We start from the raw sequence: 16,507 nt of genomic DNA, 5'->3' as shown, positions 1-16,507 counted from the left end.
GAGTGTAATTTTGCTTAGTGCTTTAAACGTGACATTTCTTTTTTTGCAACTCATATACAGAGCCCGGGAAATGATATGAGTAAATCGCATAACATTCTTTTTTTTTTTTTTGCCAAAATAGAGTGACTTTCGCAACTCTCTTTCAGGTGAAATGTGTGTCGATACCTTAAGTTCTGCAACCTACTAAGTTTCAATAGTAATATTAAGCCTCGAGGTGGACAGCATTTAAATGGTTCACAGCCTTTCCTTCTATCATTCGTTACTGGGATTACTCCTGCACTTCCCTTGTTGACTTCCGCCTCGCAAAGGATAACAACTGATCACGGCGACGTTTTCAAAAGCACACCTAAAGATACATTTCTGTTAGAAATACGATAAGATGGTGTCCGCGCAAAACTGTAAATTTAGCCAAAGATAAGCTCGCCTTTGAGTAAGACAACATAATAACTGATCTGCGCAACCAATCGTTCAATCTAATTCTTTCTGGGAAAGCAGGTTCGCCTGCTCCTTTAACATTCTCTCGAGTTCCAGGCTGCACCGTGCGCCTTACTGACATGCATTCTCACCAATCGAAGGGCAGGAGTGGAGCCGCGGGTCCGCATCCGAAGGCGGGAGTTCCTAGTGTGCAGCCTGCAGCCTGTCTGTTGACATTCAGCTGCGGGGATGACTTGATTGAGAGAACGGTTTGCTTGTGGGTAGGGGGCGGCTACCAGTTATGGAAGTAAGGGAAACGGGTTTGTAATATGTAAATATTTAGTGTGGAGCGAGTGCGTTTGAGTCAGTCGACATACTTCGTGTGTGTGGGTTTTTTTTTTTTTTTTTTGCTCTTTGTCAGCGTCTGTTGGTGAACTTACGCCTCCCCTAGTGAAGGTAAGGATTGAAACTATTTATTGTTGCAAGCGTCAAATTCCTTTTTTGATTAGCTAAGCACTTTGAGACTGCTGTATATGGGGCAAATAGCGTGGTATGGGTTCTAACAGGGCTCCAATAACGACTCTCTGGCACCATGTGTGGCTTGCATAGAACAATAATGTTTTAAAAAAACAAATTACATTTCAGTGATGTCTGCAAAACTGTGAAGAGATTATTTACCCAACCACTACGAGTGTGCTTTTTTTTGTTGAGTTTGATTTTATGTTGCTTGAATTCAACGTTACTGGAAGCTGTCAGCAAAACAGGAGTGATTTCTTACCCATGTAAAAAACAAAGTACAGTACTCTGTCCCACATTGCTCAAAAGTAATTGTCAGCTCCTTCCTCTTGGAAATGTGAGTATGGGGTTGCTGCTTCGGTCGTGTACCCCTCTACTGTAGTTTCGGGTTCAGCCGGATAAGAATGTAAGGTCGCAATGGTACCGTTTTGTCTCAGTGTTTCCAATACTCGACAATTCGTTTCAACAGTGGTCGCTTGTGAAATACAAGAAAATGCCAGTTCCATTCTATAATGTAATAATGCGACGTGAAAGTACCTGGTAAAAGCTTCTTCTTGTCATGCCGAGAAAGATGGCTAGCGTTTTGATTGTAGGACATCAAGGTGTGTTTGCCATTAGAAACTGTGCTGTGCGATTATTCAGCACCTTTTTACTTATGATGGTTCTTGTCATTTGACGTTCACATTTTCTTTGTTAATGTTGACAAATTTATGTGCAGCAGGCAACAGTAAATATTTAAAAATAAAACAGATTCTTCAAAGTCTTTAAATATCCAAAAAATGTAGTTACACTGTTTTTTTTTTTTTTAAAAAAAAGCTGTGTAAGAAAGAAAATTGATAAGAAATCTATCCAGTGTGGATGCCGGTCTTTCATAGGGCACAATCTTTCGCATATTGAGACAGTTTACACAACAAGTATGAATGTCTTTAAGATGTTGAAGGAACATCGGGAAACCCAGAGAAAGACCTGGAGGAGAACATGGAGAGTCCACAAAGATGGTGACTGGGAGCAGGATTTGAACCCTCTCACATAAAAAGAAAAAATTATGTTAAGACATACTCAGTAAACATATTTGCACTGATTCTTTTACTAATGCTGCCCAGGTTTACTAAGATGAGCAAGATCAGAAAATGGATACATGGGGGAAAAAATGACCTGAAATCAAGAAAACAATTATTGTATTGTCCATTGGTTAATTTCCCCAACCGCAATACATACTGTATGTAAAGTTGACTTAATTTTTTGTGTTCTCAGCTCTTGTAGTTATTTAAAATTGTCATAGCACATCTTGCAGATACCTGCTTTCATCATTTTAATTGTTTACTTTAATTATAAATCTCATGCACTGCAGGTATTAAACCCATTTTGACCATGAATTAATTTATTGAAATCTTTATTATATTTTTTGATTTTCTTCTGGGTACTTATGTTTTCTTTATAAACTTCTAGGCTTTTTTTGCTTTACAATTCAGATGTGCCAGTAATAGTGTCTAACAAAATTGTTCATACCCCTTAAACGTTTTTAAATGTCACTCAATTACGCATTTTACTTCTGGATCTTGTTCCAGTCTATATTTTTATAGCAAACGTATATGTATAAGCAAGAAAAAGAAGACAAAGTCTCAATGTCATAATGTTAAATAAGTTGTTTGTTTAATAATTTGGCCTTTTTTCCAGTGGTATGACTTTCATGTAAACATAATTGCCCAGATGAGGATGCAGTTGCTTAACATTGGTCTCTGCCTTTGCCACCTAAGTCACTTTCTTGTTTTCTGAATAAACTGTTAAGATTGTTAGCAACTATTGTACCGACAGAGAACTTGAAGGGTATACCTGAAAATCAATGGCAAAGAATATTCTGAAGAAGTCTTCCATAACATGATAAAAATGCATAGTTTACCAGGGGTGTCCAACTTTGGACCTGGTGGGCCGCAGTGGCTGCAGATAGTCATTTTAACTCTTTTCCTAATCAGCGAGCAGTTTTTGCAGCCCTGTTTTTAAGGATTCAGTCTTCTGATTTGATTAATTTCTTCATTAAATGGCAGCCAAACAGAAACGAGATATGAAATGAGCCAACAGATGACCAGATAAATTGGAACATCAAACTCCAGCCAATTTCACTCCAACCAGTTTCTCAATGAGAAGCCAATTCTTGCTGTTAATTAAAGCCATTATTGAATATCATGACTTGTTGTTGCTCACATTCTGCCACAGCAGACTGTTGATTTTCTGTTTTTTCTAAGACCACCGTCAAGGTGTTTTGGTGACATGAGCAGGCCAACATGATCAGGACCTTCATCTTTCTTTATTTTCAGGTTAGCTGGTCAAATATCATCACAGGTGGCTCAGTGGTAGTGCTGCTGCTTTGCAGTAAGGAGATTGTGGGTTCACTTCCCTGGTCCTCTCTGTGTGGAGAGCGCTTTGAGTAGTGAGAATAGCTATATATAAATGTAAAGAATTATTATTATGTGGCAGTTTATTTTGTGACTCATTACTGTTTGGCTGATTATTAAGGAAAAAGAAACAACTAAGGGGTCTGAGTCACGTCAATTAAAACTAAGGCAAAACAAGTAAATCAGCATCAAAAACAGCTCACTAAATAAGAAGATAGTTGGAATGAAAACCTACAGCCACTGCGGCCCACCAGGACTAGATTTGGACACCCCTGGTTTAGACACTACTTATACTGGGGCATCCATCAGAACTCATCAAAACAAAGAGATTTGAAGGAGAAGCATTTAAGAAGCCAGTAATCATCCTGAAAGACTTGCACTGTTCAGTGGCCAAGAGAGATGTGAAGGTACATCAAGAGCTTTGCATAACAGTGGCCTTTATGAAAAAGAGGCAACAAAGAAAAAATTTTCAGACCCATCTGGATTTTCCCAAAATGTACAAGAGTGAACCAGCTTAATTGAGGATAAAGGACTTGTAGTCTGCTGTATGTGGGTGAGCCACACATAAAACTGCATACTTCAAGAAGCACTATGTTTTCTGTGAAATATTCTGGTAGTGACAGTAATATGTTGTGTGGATGCTTCTTGCATACATTTACATTTAAAGGAAAACTAGATGGGACACACTACTGAAAAGTTCATCCATCCATCCATCTATCCATCCTCTTCCGCTTATCCGAGGTCGGGTCGCGGGGGCAGCTTCTCCGGCCACTTCTTCTAGCTCTTCTGGGAGAATCCCAAGGCGTTCCCAGGCCAGCCGGGAGTCATAGTCCCTCCAGCATGTCCTGGGTCTTCCCCGGGGCCTCCTCCTGGTTGGACGTGCCCGGAACACCTCACCAGGGATGCGTCCAGGAGGCATCCTGATCAGATGCCCGAGCCACCTCATCTGACTCCTCTAGATGCGGAGGAGCAGTGGCTCTACTCTGAGCCCCTCCCGGATGACTGAGCTTCTCACCCTATCTTTAAGGGAGAGCCCAGACACCCTGCGGAGGAAACTCATTTCAGCCGCTTATATTAGCGATATCGTTCTTTCGATCACTACCCATAGCTCATGACCATAGGTGAGGGTAGGAGCGTAGATCGACTGGTAAATTGATTTTTTCACCATGACAGACCGATGCAGAGCCCGCATTACTGCGGACGCCGCACCTATCTGCCTGTCGTTCTCACGCTCTATACTTCCCTCACTCGTGAACAAGACCCCGAGATACTTGACCTCCTCCACTTGAGGCAGGATCTCGCTCCCAACCCTGAGAGTGCACTCCACCCTTTTCCGGCTGAGGACCATGGTCTCGGATTTGGAGGTGCTGATTCCCATCCCAGCCGCTTCACACTCGGCTGCGAACCGATCCAGAGAGAGCTGAATATCACGGCCTGATGAAGCAAACAGGACAACATCATCTGCATCATCATCAAACCGGACCCCCTCAACACCCTGGCTGCGCCTAGAAATTCTGTCCATAAAAGTTATGAACAGAATCGGTGACAAAGGGCAGCTCTGGCGGAGTCCAGCTCTCACTGAAAACGGGTGCGACTTACTGCCGGCAATGCGGACCAACCTCTGACACCGGTTGTACAGGGACCGAACAGCCCTTATCAGGGGGTCCGGTACCCCATACTCCCGGAGCAACCCCCCGCAGGATTCCCCGAGGGACTCGGTTGAATGCCTTTTCCAAGTCCACAAAACACATGTAGACTGGTTGGGCGAACTCCCATGCACCCTCCAGGACTCTGCTAAGGGTGTAGAGCTGGTCCACTGTTCTGCAACCAGGATGAAAACCACACTGTTCCTCCTGAATCTGAGGTTCGACTCTCCGACGGACCCTCCTCTCCAAAACCCCTGAATAGACTTTTCCAGGGAGGCTAAGGAGTGTGATCCCTCTGTAGTTGGAACACACCCTCTGGTCCCCCTTCTTAAAGAGGGGGACCACCACCCCGGTCTGCCAATCCAGAGGCACTGTCCCTGATGTCCATGCGATGTTGCAGAGACGTGTCAACCAAGACAGCCCTACAACATCCAGAGCCTTGAGGAACTCCGGCCGTATCTCATCCACCCCTGTGGCCCTGCCATCAAGGAGTTTTTTGACCACCTCGGTGACCTCAGTCCCAGAGATGGGGGAGCCCACCTCCAAGTCCCCAGGCTCTGCTTCCTCATTGGAGGACATGTTAGTGGGATTGAGGAGGTCTTCGAAGTACTCCCCACACCGACCCACAATGTCCAGAGTCGAGGTCAGCAGCGCACCATCCCCACCGTATACAGTGTTGACACTGCATTGCTTCCCCCTCCTGAGACGCCGGACGGTGGACCAGAATCTCCTCGAAGCTGTCCGAAAGTCGTTCTCCATGGCCTCCCCAAACTCCTCCCATGCCCGAGTTTTTGCCTCAGCAACCACTGAAGCCGCATTCCGCTTGGCCTACCGGTACCTATTAGCTGCCACCAGAGTCCCATAGGACAAAAGGGACCAGTAGGACCCCTTCTTCAGCTTGACAGCATGCCTCACCTCCGGTGTCCACCAACGGGTTCGGGGATTGCCTCCACGACAGGCACCGACCACCTTACGGCCACAGCTCCGGTCAGCTGCCTCAACAATAGAGGCATGGAACATGGCCCATTCGGACTCGATGTCCCCCACCTCCCTCGGGACGTGGTCGAAGTTCTGCCGGAGGTGGGAGTTGAAGCTACTTCTGACAGGGGGCTCTGCCAGACGTTCCCAGCAGACCCTCACAACATGTTTGGGCCTACCAGGCCTGACCGGCGTCCTCCCCCACCATCGAAGCCAACTCACCACCAGGTGGTGATCAGTTGACAGCTCCGCTCCTCTGTTCACCCGAGTGTCCAAGACATGTGGCCGCAAGTCCGACGACACGACCACAAAGTCAATCATCGAACTGAGGCCTAGGGTGACCTGGTGCCAAGTGCACATATGAACACCCTTATGCTTGAACATGGTGTTCGTTATGGACAATCTGTGACGAGCACAGAAGTCCAATAGCGAAACACCACTCGTGTTCAGATCGGGGGCCATTCCCCCCCAATCACACCCTTCCAGGTCTCACTGTCATTGCCCACATGAGCATTGAAGTCTCCTAGCAGTACGAGGGAGTCCCCAGAAGGTGTGCCCTCTAGCACCCCCTCCAGGGACTCCAAAAAGGGTGGGTACTCCGAACTGCTGTTTGGTGCATACGCACAAACAACAGTTAGGACCCATCCCCCCACCCGAAGGCGGAGGGAGGCTACCCTCTCGTCCACCGGGGTAAACCCCAATGTACAGGCTCCAAGTCGGGGGGCAATAAGTATGCCCACACCTGCTCGGAGCCTCTTACCGGGGGCAACTCCAGAGTGGTAGAGAGTCCAGCCCCTCTCAAGGAGATTGGTTCCAGAGTCCAAGCTGTGCGTCGAGGTGAGCCCGACTATATCCAGCCGGATCCTCTCAACCTCATGCACTAGCTCAGGCTTCTTCCCCTTCAGAGAAATGACATTCCACGTCCCAAGAGCCAGCTTCTGTAGCTGAGGATCGGACCACCAAGGTCCCCGCCTTTGGCCACCACCCAACTCGCACTGCACCTGACCTCCTTGGCCCCTCCCATAGGTGGTGAGTCCATGGGAAGGGGGACCCACGTTGCCTCTTCGGGCTGTGCCCGGCCGAGCCCCATGGGTGCAAGCTCGTCCACCAGGCACTCGCCATCGAGCCCTGGCTCCAGAGGGTGGCCCCGGTGACCCGCGTCCGGGCAAGGGAAAACGCCATCCAAATTTTTTGTTCATCATAGAAGGACTTTTGAACCGCACTTTGTCTCATCCCTCACCTAGGACCAGTTTGCCTTGGGTGACCTTACCAGGGGCATAAAGCCCCGGAAAACAGAGCTCCTAGGATCATTGGGACACACAAACCCCTCCACCACGATAAGGTGGCGGTTCGAGGAGGGGTACTGAAAAGTTATTGCAAGGGAATTTGTATTCTAATACAGCACTCTTAAAACTGATTAATGCAATTTAGGGTTGCAAGGTGATGGAGTCTAAGAGGGAAGCCTTGAGTGCAGTGTAGGAAATCGTCCTGGCCAGGGCATCAATATGTGTGCATGGCAGTTCATACACACACACACACAAAGCCAAGGTAGGATTGACGATGAACCATAATATATAAATTGTTGGGATGTGCAAGGAAAACCAGAGAATCTAGAGAAAAACTTGTGCAGACATGGGGACAATGCTCAGATTCAACAAATGTGTGAAAGATTCAAACCCAGGGTATTTACGTCTGTGCTGCAAACAGCTTTTTCAGTCTGTTAGGTTCTTAAGCTTCATTTTTCTATCAGCAGAAGAGCTGTCTGAAGCATATTTCTGAAGGCAGCATTGGAGTAGCTCATTATTAAAAGTGTTCATTTACTTGAGTGGCCCAGTCAAAGTCCTCACCATACCCCATCAAGAATTACTGACAAGATTTGAAAGTCATATGAGTCATACTTAATCTGGCAAGAATCAGCAAAATGTATTTCTAACCACAGTGTAAAACTGTTGGACATCTACTCCAAGATATAATAAGGCTGTTGCAATGGTATGGGATGTCTTCAGCAAAAATTTATACTGTATATGCACCAAATATTTATGCAAGAAGCACATTTCTCTTTGTAATTTTAAAATATTTGCATCCCAGTATCTTTTATTATTCTTTTTGTACATTTGCAATAAATATACAGAATGGAACAAGATGTGTTTAGTATCATTTGAAAACTTAAAAAAAGAAATAATACTTTTTGCAAAATATTTTGTTTTGCATTTGAAAGTACAGTGCATCTGGAAAGTATTCACAGCGCATCACTTTTTCCACAATTTGTTATGTTACAGCCTTATTCCAAAATGGATTAAATTCATTTTTTTCCTCAAAATTTTACACAACACCCCATAATGACAACGTGAAAAAAGTTTACTTGGGGTTTTTGCAAATTTATTAAAAATAAAAAAACTGAGAAATCACATGTACATAAGTATTCACAGCCTTTGCGCAATACTTTGTCGATGCACCTTTGGCAGCAATTACAGCCTCATGTCTTTTTGAATATGATGCCACAAGCTTGGCACACCTATCCTTGGCCAGTTTCGCCTATTCCTCTTTGCAGCACCTCTCAAGCTCCATCAGGTTGGATGGGAAGCGTCGGTGCACAGCCATTTTAAGATCTCTCCAGAGATGTTCAATCGGATTCAAGTCTGGGCTCTGGCTGGGCCACTCGAGAACATTCCCAGGGTTGTCCTGAAGCCACTCCTTTGATATCTTGGCTGTGTGCTTAGGGTTGTTGTCCTGCTGAAAGATGAACTATCGCCCGAGTCTGAGGTCAAGAGCGCTCTGGAGCAGGTTTTCATCCAGGATGTCTCTGTACATTGCTGCAGTCATCTTTCCCTTTATCCCGACTAGTCTCCCAGTCCCTGCCGCTGAAAAACCATCCCCACAGCATGATGCTGCCACCACCATGCTTCACTGTAGGGATGGTATTAGCCAGGTGATGAGTGGTGCCTGTTTTCCTCCAAACGTGATGCCTGGCATTCACACCAAAGAGTTCAATCTTTGTTTCATCAGACCAGAGAATTTTCTTTCTCATGGTCGGAGAGTCCTTCAGGTGCCTTTTGGCATACTCCAGGTGGGCTGCCATGTGCCTTTTACTAAGGAGTGGCTTCCGTCTTGCCACTCGACTATACAGGCCTGATTGGTGGATTGCTGCAGCGATGATTGTCCTTCTGGAAGGTTCTCCTCTCTCCACAGAGGACCTCTGGAGCTCTGACAGTTTAGATGGATGGCCAGCTCTAGGAAGAGTCCTAGTGGTTTTGAACTTCTTCCACTTACGGATGATGGAGGCCACTGTGCTCATTGGGACCTTCAAAGCAGCAGAAATTTTTCTGTAACCTTCCCCAGATTTGTGCCTCGAGACAATCCTGTCTCGGAGGTCTACAGACAATTCCTTTGACTTCATGCTTGGTTTGTGCTCTGACATGATCTGTCAACTGTGGGACCTTATATAGACAGGTGTGTGCCTTTCCAAATCATGTCCAGTCAACTGAATTTACCACAGGTGGACTCCAATTAAGCTGCAGAAAAATCTCAAGGATGATCAGGGGAAACAGGATGCACCTGAGCTCAATTTTAAGCTTCATGGCAAAGGCTGTGAATACTTATGTACATGTGCTTTCTCAATTTTTTTATTTTTAATAAATTTGCAAAAACCTCAAGTAAACTTTTTTCACATTGTCATTATGGGGTGTTGTGTGTAGAATTCTGAGGAAAAAAATAAATTTAATCCATTTTGGAATAAGGCTGTAACATAAGAAAATGTGGAAAAAGTGATGCGCTGTGAATACTTTCCAGATGCACTGTATGTGTAATTAATAGACTGTGCCTATTTGTAATATAACACAAATGGTGCCTTTGTTTTTATGTGCTGGTGCCAAAATCCATAACCATAAAACTATTATTTAATTGGTGGTAAGAAAAAGTTTAGAAAATATCTTTGGGGAAAAAAAGTTATTGAGTCAAATAAATGCCTATTAGAGATGTCACACATGGCTTTACCTAACCTAAAGCACTGCGAAGGTTGTAGTTAGTACAAGTCTAAGACTTTCAGGGTCATTCAGTCAGTCAGCAAGTTTACAAAAAAAGACATTCCTACTTTCCCTTGTGTCATATATTTTGGTTGGTCAAGGTTTTTGAACTCTCCTATATAATTCCCTGGGTATGTTGTGCCATGTTGTGTTAACCTGTGATGGGCTATTCTGTTCGGTCTGGTGGCAATTGCCAGTGCCAAACTTATATGCTATTATTACAGTCTTTGTGTCATGCTGTGATAATACTGCATTTATTAAGTATTTTACAATATGTCAAGTTATTGCAACCCAACTTATGATACTTCTATGCCTGTTTCGGGGTCTGAAGCCTATCCTGACAGCATCAGGTACACAGCTGGAACCAGTGCTGGAGAGAGCGCTGTTCCCTTTCTAGGGCAAACTTTCATAGACAAACTGAATACACAGTGAAAAACCAGTGCTAACATGAAGAGAAGGTGCATGGTCCACAGAGAAAACAACTGGATGTGAGATTTCAGCCCAGGATGACAGATGTGTTAGAGAGAATATTTTTAACCACTGTTCCTCATTGTTGCCCAATTAAACAACAAAAAGTGTCAATCCACTACTCCTAATAAGAAGAAATCCTTGAGTCAATTCATCCCAATTTCTGATTGTGGAAATTAAGTTATTGTACATAACACACACATCTGTAAATCTTGTAAAATTTGTACCAATACTTTGTGTGGTGAGCACAAATATTTGTAGTGTAGTCTTAATTAACATATAACAGTGGTTATAAAGTGCATAAGTGCTTGTCTCTTATTGGGCCATCTTCTTTATAACATTGTAAAAAAACAAAATTAACTCAAAACCTCAAATGCAGATAGAGGATCTTGCATCATAATGTTTGAAGCCATGAAAACTTGTGCAGTCGCTATTGCTCCTTATTGTAATGATCGCACTTCTGCTAATTTTTTCTAGTGTTGTGCATTTTGCTTTTGTTATGGGTGCTGACTTTTTGAGCACCCATGGTTAAGGATGCATTCAGGGGTTGCTAGGTTATGACTCCCAAAAGTCACACTGGTTATATCATCAGCACAACAACTTATAAACTGGCAGTGCTGAGCTCCTCTTGTCCAAGATAGTGGAAATATTCTCCAGAAATTCTTGCCTTCTTATACAGAGCCACTGATGTGACATTCTTTCCCAGAGGAAAAAAAAAAATAAAAGCACACCATCTCATCCACAACACTTTCTATTGTAGGGCACTATGATTTCTGTGAGGCGAAAACACGGACGGAATCACGGAATTAATGCATAAAAATGGAAAGTGTGCAGAATTTAGAGGCTGAAGGGGTGACTGTTACAAAACTTCCCAATAAATTAAATGATTGAATAATCCGTAGTTCTATCATTTACATACTGTTTTCTAGTTTGTTGTTTTTCAGACGAACTCAATTCTTGTAGAAATCCAGTCGTGCGTCTATCTGTTTGTGTGCATGTTTCCTGAATGTTTTCTCGTTAAAGGCACATGAATTAGCTAGCTGCACGAGACAGAAATCTCAAAGCGAGCAGTATCAGATACCCTAACTACGTCGAAAAAACTAAGAAACACGACTTTAACTGGAAAATGGAGGGCACAACAATATCCCGACGACTTTTACCAACCTGGACAAGTTTTCTGCAAGTTTATATATGGTTGCGAGACATGGACGCTATCCAGTGACCTGAAACAAAGTCTGGACTCCTTTGGTACTGCGTCTCCCCGGAAAATCCTTGGGTACTGTTGGTTTGACTTTGTCGAATGAGCGGTTGCTCATGGAGTCCCGAATGAGGCACATTACCTGCATTGTGAGGGAGCATCAGTTACGGTACTATGGCCATGTGGTGCGATTCCCCAAGAGTGATCCAGCTCGTAGGATCCTCATTGTAGGGGACCTGAGTGCTTGGACCAGGCCAAGGTGTCGCTCACATAACACCTGGCTGCTGCAGATAGAAGGTCATTTCCTTAGGGTGGGATTGGACCGTGTGTCTGCCTGGGGGGCTGCCAACCGGGATCCCGGACTGTTTTGTCATGTGGTGGGTGCGGCAACGCACTGTCCCAGTGCATGCTCCCCGACTTGACTTTGCTAGCATACCATAGTATTCTTTTAAAAATTAACGTTTCTGGATTTAATAAATGTTTTGCCTCTCAGTGACACACAAGGCCCACATTTCAGTATTCCATTCCGTTATAAACTCGGCACCTACAAACCTGGGCAGAAGAGCAGGCTTCTCTTCAGATGCAACGAACCATTAAAATGCGGGTCTCTCTTTCTTTTTTGCTGTTTAATTCCCAGATTTAGCGTCTTGCACATTAATTTGCTTTTGCTTTGTAATTAAGTATTTTAAGATATGCAGTAGATAAAGATACAGATGTAATGATGCTCCAAATGAATGGCTCCAACTTCCACAGATCAGTGTTTTAGCGAAGTCCCACCTTGCCCAGGCTTCTTGTGTCCCCAGCTCTTACTCTCCTCTCTTCATCCTCCGGGTTCCTCACATCTGCTTAAAAGATGGTTCCTTGCCCCCTTGGGTTTGCCTTTTCCCACTGCTGGAAGTGGGATGTCCCGAGGCCTTGTCTTCCAATGCAAGGCCTTCTAATTAAGTCACTCATCCTGAGTAGTGTTGATCAGTGAATTTCACCAAAGCGTTCCAGTGAATTTGCTGCATTCTCCTTTGGCCTTGTTCGTCAAATTATTTACTGATAATTCAGCTGGGTTTAGGAGAAGTTTTTTTGCCAGCATCCCATAATGCTTTGCGAGGCCAGCGTGTCATCCCCCAGAGCTGCAACAGCCAACAATGTTTGGGACCTCCCACCTTGATATATAATGCTAATCATTTGCATTTCAGATACTGTGGGACTTAGTTAGTGGTAGAACAGATAAGTAAATAATGTAGGTTCTCAAAATTTTACATTTATGAAACTTATACAGCATAAATAATGAATTGTCTCTGCTTATCACCAAATGTGCAGGTTGATGTTTGAGTTCCATGTCAATATAAAAGAAGGAGGCATGTGGCCTATGCATGCATAATTAGCCACATGGAAATTAAAGACAAACCTTGAAGGAGCCTGTAGCCTCCCCCAACACAGGAGACACTGTGAAATAATAATAATTTGATAGAAGAAAAAGTGCAAAGCATCATCACAGACAGAGCCTTCAGCGGAATGTCAAAACATACAACAAGCCAGTGGCTTCAGTCATGACATGCACTTTGAATTTTCTGCCTTTAAAAGATCTTTGTATTTTTTCTTACTTTTGACTGCGATTTTGGCATTTTCAATTTGTTTTGGTGAAATATGTGATAGCGCATCTTTGACTATGTTCCTTTTTTTTTTTCATGGCATGGAGGCATGATGGTGAGTGTTTGGCACTGCTGCCACACAGCTCAGGTCACCTTTTTAGCCATGATAATTGGTCCAGTTTAGCTGGCAGATGTTTCCCTAGCCCTCAGGGACACTTTAAAGATGATTGCACCATTATAATCCGATAGCGATATTTGCAAACATTTCTGTGATTTCTCTGAACTCGAGGCGAATCAAACACTGTTGAGTTATCTCATCACTAATCCTAAGTAAACACCCTGAAATTGAAAATATGAGTGTCCCTGGAGAAATGTTTTTAAAATGGTATTCTAAAATTTTCAGCACTCATTACTGGATTTTTGAGAAAATATTTTAGCAGCCACCTAAAAGCACTTCACAGGCAGGGTGGTAAAACAGCAGTCCGCTAGCTCTGCACATGTTAGATTGGGCTAAATGTGTGAGTGGCAGCAGCCTTTCTGGCAAGAAAAGGAAATGCCACCTTTAATAAGGTTCAGGTGGATTTGAGAAAGAAGATAGGTACATTCAAAGAAAAAGTGTATATAGGAACCTTATGTAGCCATTAGTGCTTGCCTTAGTCTCAGTGATACTGAAGAGTGTGAAGAATATTGCTCAATCCAATGTGTATATTTTGCAGGGGAATGCTGCTTTACACTCTGCATGACATGTATCTGTGTTCACTACTTTTAACTACCGTAACTAGAGCAGCTCTGTGGGTCAGGTTTATAATACTTGCGTACGTGTAAAAAGAGTCTCAAAATGTGTGTATGCAACTTTTCCCAACAAGTTTTATTTATATATGTTTATGGCAACCCTGTCCCATGTGTAAACAACGTTACAGAAAAAGTGACAAATGATGACACCCTTGATAAAGAAGGGAAATATAGCCAAATTAGCTGAATGACGACTCACGCATGTAATGATTCATATCACCAAGCCATTATTTTGATGTGTGTTGATGTGGCAAACATATTAAAGTTCAAAATTAATGATGTAAAAGCTCTACTTGTGTTCCCTTTTAAGAGGTCCAATACTGTGTATTTGTAATGAAGAACTTTTTTGTTTTTTTGTCAGTTTAGGCCAGTTCTTTTTAATCTTTATGCAATCACAATACAGTTTTCCTCCTTAAGTTTACTCACAACTCACAATTATGTTAAGTTTAATCATTGTTTAAAGTGAAAAGTTTCATGTACTCTTATACTGTAGTTCGTACTCTGCAGTTCCAGAATCAGCCTAGTTGCTCTTCTTTGGACTTCCTCCAGCACTACTATGCTATTTTTTTTTTTTTTAAATATATGGACCAAAAAAGCGCATTGATCTCCAGATGTAGCCTTACTGTTGTGTTACTTAGCTTAAACATAACTTCCCCTTGACTTGTACTCAATACTTTGGACTATATAACTTAACATCCTATTAACATTACTAATTACTTCTGTACAGTATGCATGTGAACCGTGAAGGGCATATTATGACTGCATTTTTCCAAAATTGTGCCCAGGTTTGGAATCTGTCTGGTATATCAGTAATGATGTATCACATTCTAGATTGTCTACATTTCACCTAGTTTAGTATAGTAGTATAATTTGGCAATGTAACCAACATGTTATTTACAGTATATTCTTATCATGATCATATATATATATATGATCCTGATCCCTTAGAGACAATAGTTTTAAGATTAGAAGTTCCTCATGCCATAATCCTTTGCTTCCTGTGTTTAAGCCAATTTTGTACTCATCTACACAGTGCACCTTGAACTCATATTTATATCAGAAGCCTTAGATGTGGGGCCTTATTAAAAGATTTCTTAAAAACAATGATAAATATTTTTACATGCATGTCTCTGGTCATATTCTTTTATTGCCTCCTGAAATAGTTCCAGCATATTAGTCAAAGTGATCTACCCATGCCTAAACCCATGCTGACTATTTGCGAATACACCTTTTGTTGACTTTGAAGCTTCATCTTTTTCTTAATAATTGTTTCCATTAATTTATCTGTGTTACATAATAAGCCTACCGGTCTATAGTTCCTTGGATCAGTCTGATTTAACCTTTTATGTAATGGGAAAACATTTGCTTCCCTTCATACTATAGAGGTTTGCTTCTATGTGCAGTGATTTTTGAAAAATGTGTCAAGATTTCAAATACTGTATGTGTGTGTATGTATATATATATATATATATATATATATAATATATATACTGTATATATACAGTACTGTGCAAAAGTTTTAGGTGTGAAAAAATGCTGTAAACAAAGAATGCTTTCAGAAATTTAAATAATGATTGTTTATTGTTATCAATTTACAAAATGCAAAGTGAGCGAACAAAAGAAAAATCTAAATCAAATCAATATTTCGTGTTAATACCTTTTGCCTTCAAACCAGCATCAATTCTTATAGGTACACTTGCACAAAGTCAGGGATTTTGTAGGATTCTAGTCAGGTGTATGATCAACCAATTATACCAGACAGGTGCTAATGATCATCAATGTCACACGTAGGTTGAAACACAGTCATTAATTGAAACAGCTGTGTAGGGGGCTTAAAACTGGGTGAGGAACAGCCAAACTCTGCTACCAAGGTGAGGTTGTGGAAGACAGTTTCATGTCATGGCAAGATTGAGCACAGCAACAAGACACAAGGTAGTTATACTGCATCAGCAAGGTCTCTCCCAGACAAAGATTTCAAAGCAAACTGGGGTTTCAAGATGTGCTGTTCAAGCTCTTTTGAAGAAGCACAAAGAAACGGGCAACGTTGAGGATCGTAGACGCAGTGGTCAGTTAAGGAAACTTAGTGCAGCAGATGAAAGACACATCAAGCTTATTACCCTTCGAAATCAGAAGATGTCCAGCAGTGCCATCAGCTCAGAACTGGCTGAAACCAGTGGGACCCATGTACACCCATCTACTGTCCGGAGAAGTCTGGCCAGAAGTGGTCTTCATGGAAGAGTTGCAGCCAAAAAGCCATACCTCCAACGTGGAAACAAGGCCATGCGACTCAAGTATGCACGAAAACATAGGAACTGGGGTGCAGAAAAATGGCAGCAGGTGCTCTGGACTGATGTGTCAAAATTTGAAATATTTGGCTGTAGCAGAAGGCAGTTTGTTCGTCGAAGGGCTGGAGAGCGGTACAATAATGAGTGTCTGCAGGCTACAGTGAAGCATGGTGGAGGTTCCTTGAACGTTTGGGGTTGCATTTCTGTAA

General features: G+C 42.8%; 1 protein-coding gene across 2 annotated transcripts in view; it reads left to right on the top strand.

Moving 5' to 3' along the window:
- The first annotated feature begins 619 nt into the window (after positions 1-619).
- rnf13 (ring finger protein 13) overlaps positions 620-16,507 on the top strand; it is a 133,838-nt gene continuing 117,950 nt past the window's right edge. The window contains exon 1 of one of the 2 annotated variants that reach the window (XM_051923982.1): positions 620-870. The gene's annotated coding sequence lies outside the window, so the exon portion shown is untranslated. The remainder of the gene's footprint in view (positions 871-16,507) is intronic. The other variant, XM_051923983.1, reaches the window with a different exon arrangement.

Source organism: Erpetoichthys calabaricus, chromosome 2, assembly GCF_900747795.2.
Source record: "Erpetoichthys calabaricus chromosome 2, fErpCal1.3, whole genome shotgun sequence".
Classification (NCBI taxonomy): domain Eukaryota; kingdom Metazoa; phylum Chordata; class Cladistia; order Polypteriformes; family Polypteridae; genus Erpetoichthys; species Erpetoichthys calabaricus.
The sequence above is the reverse complement of the archived record's forward strand: the minus strand, read 5'-3'. Positions and strand labels throughout refer to the sequence as shown.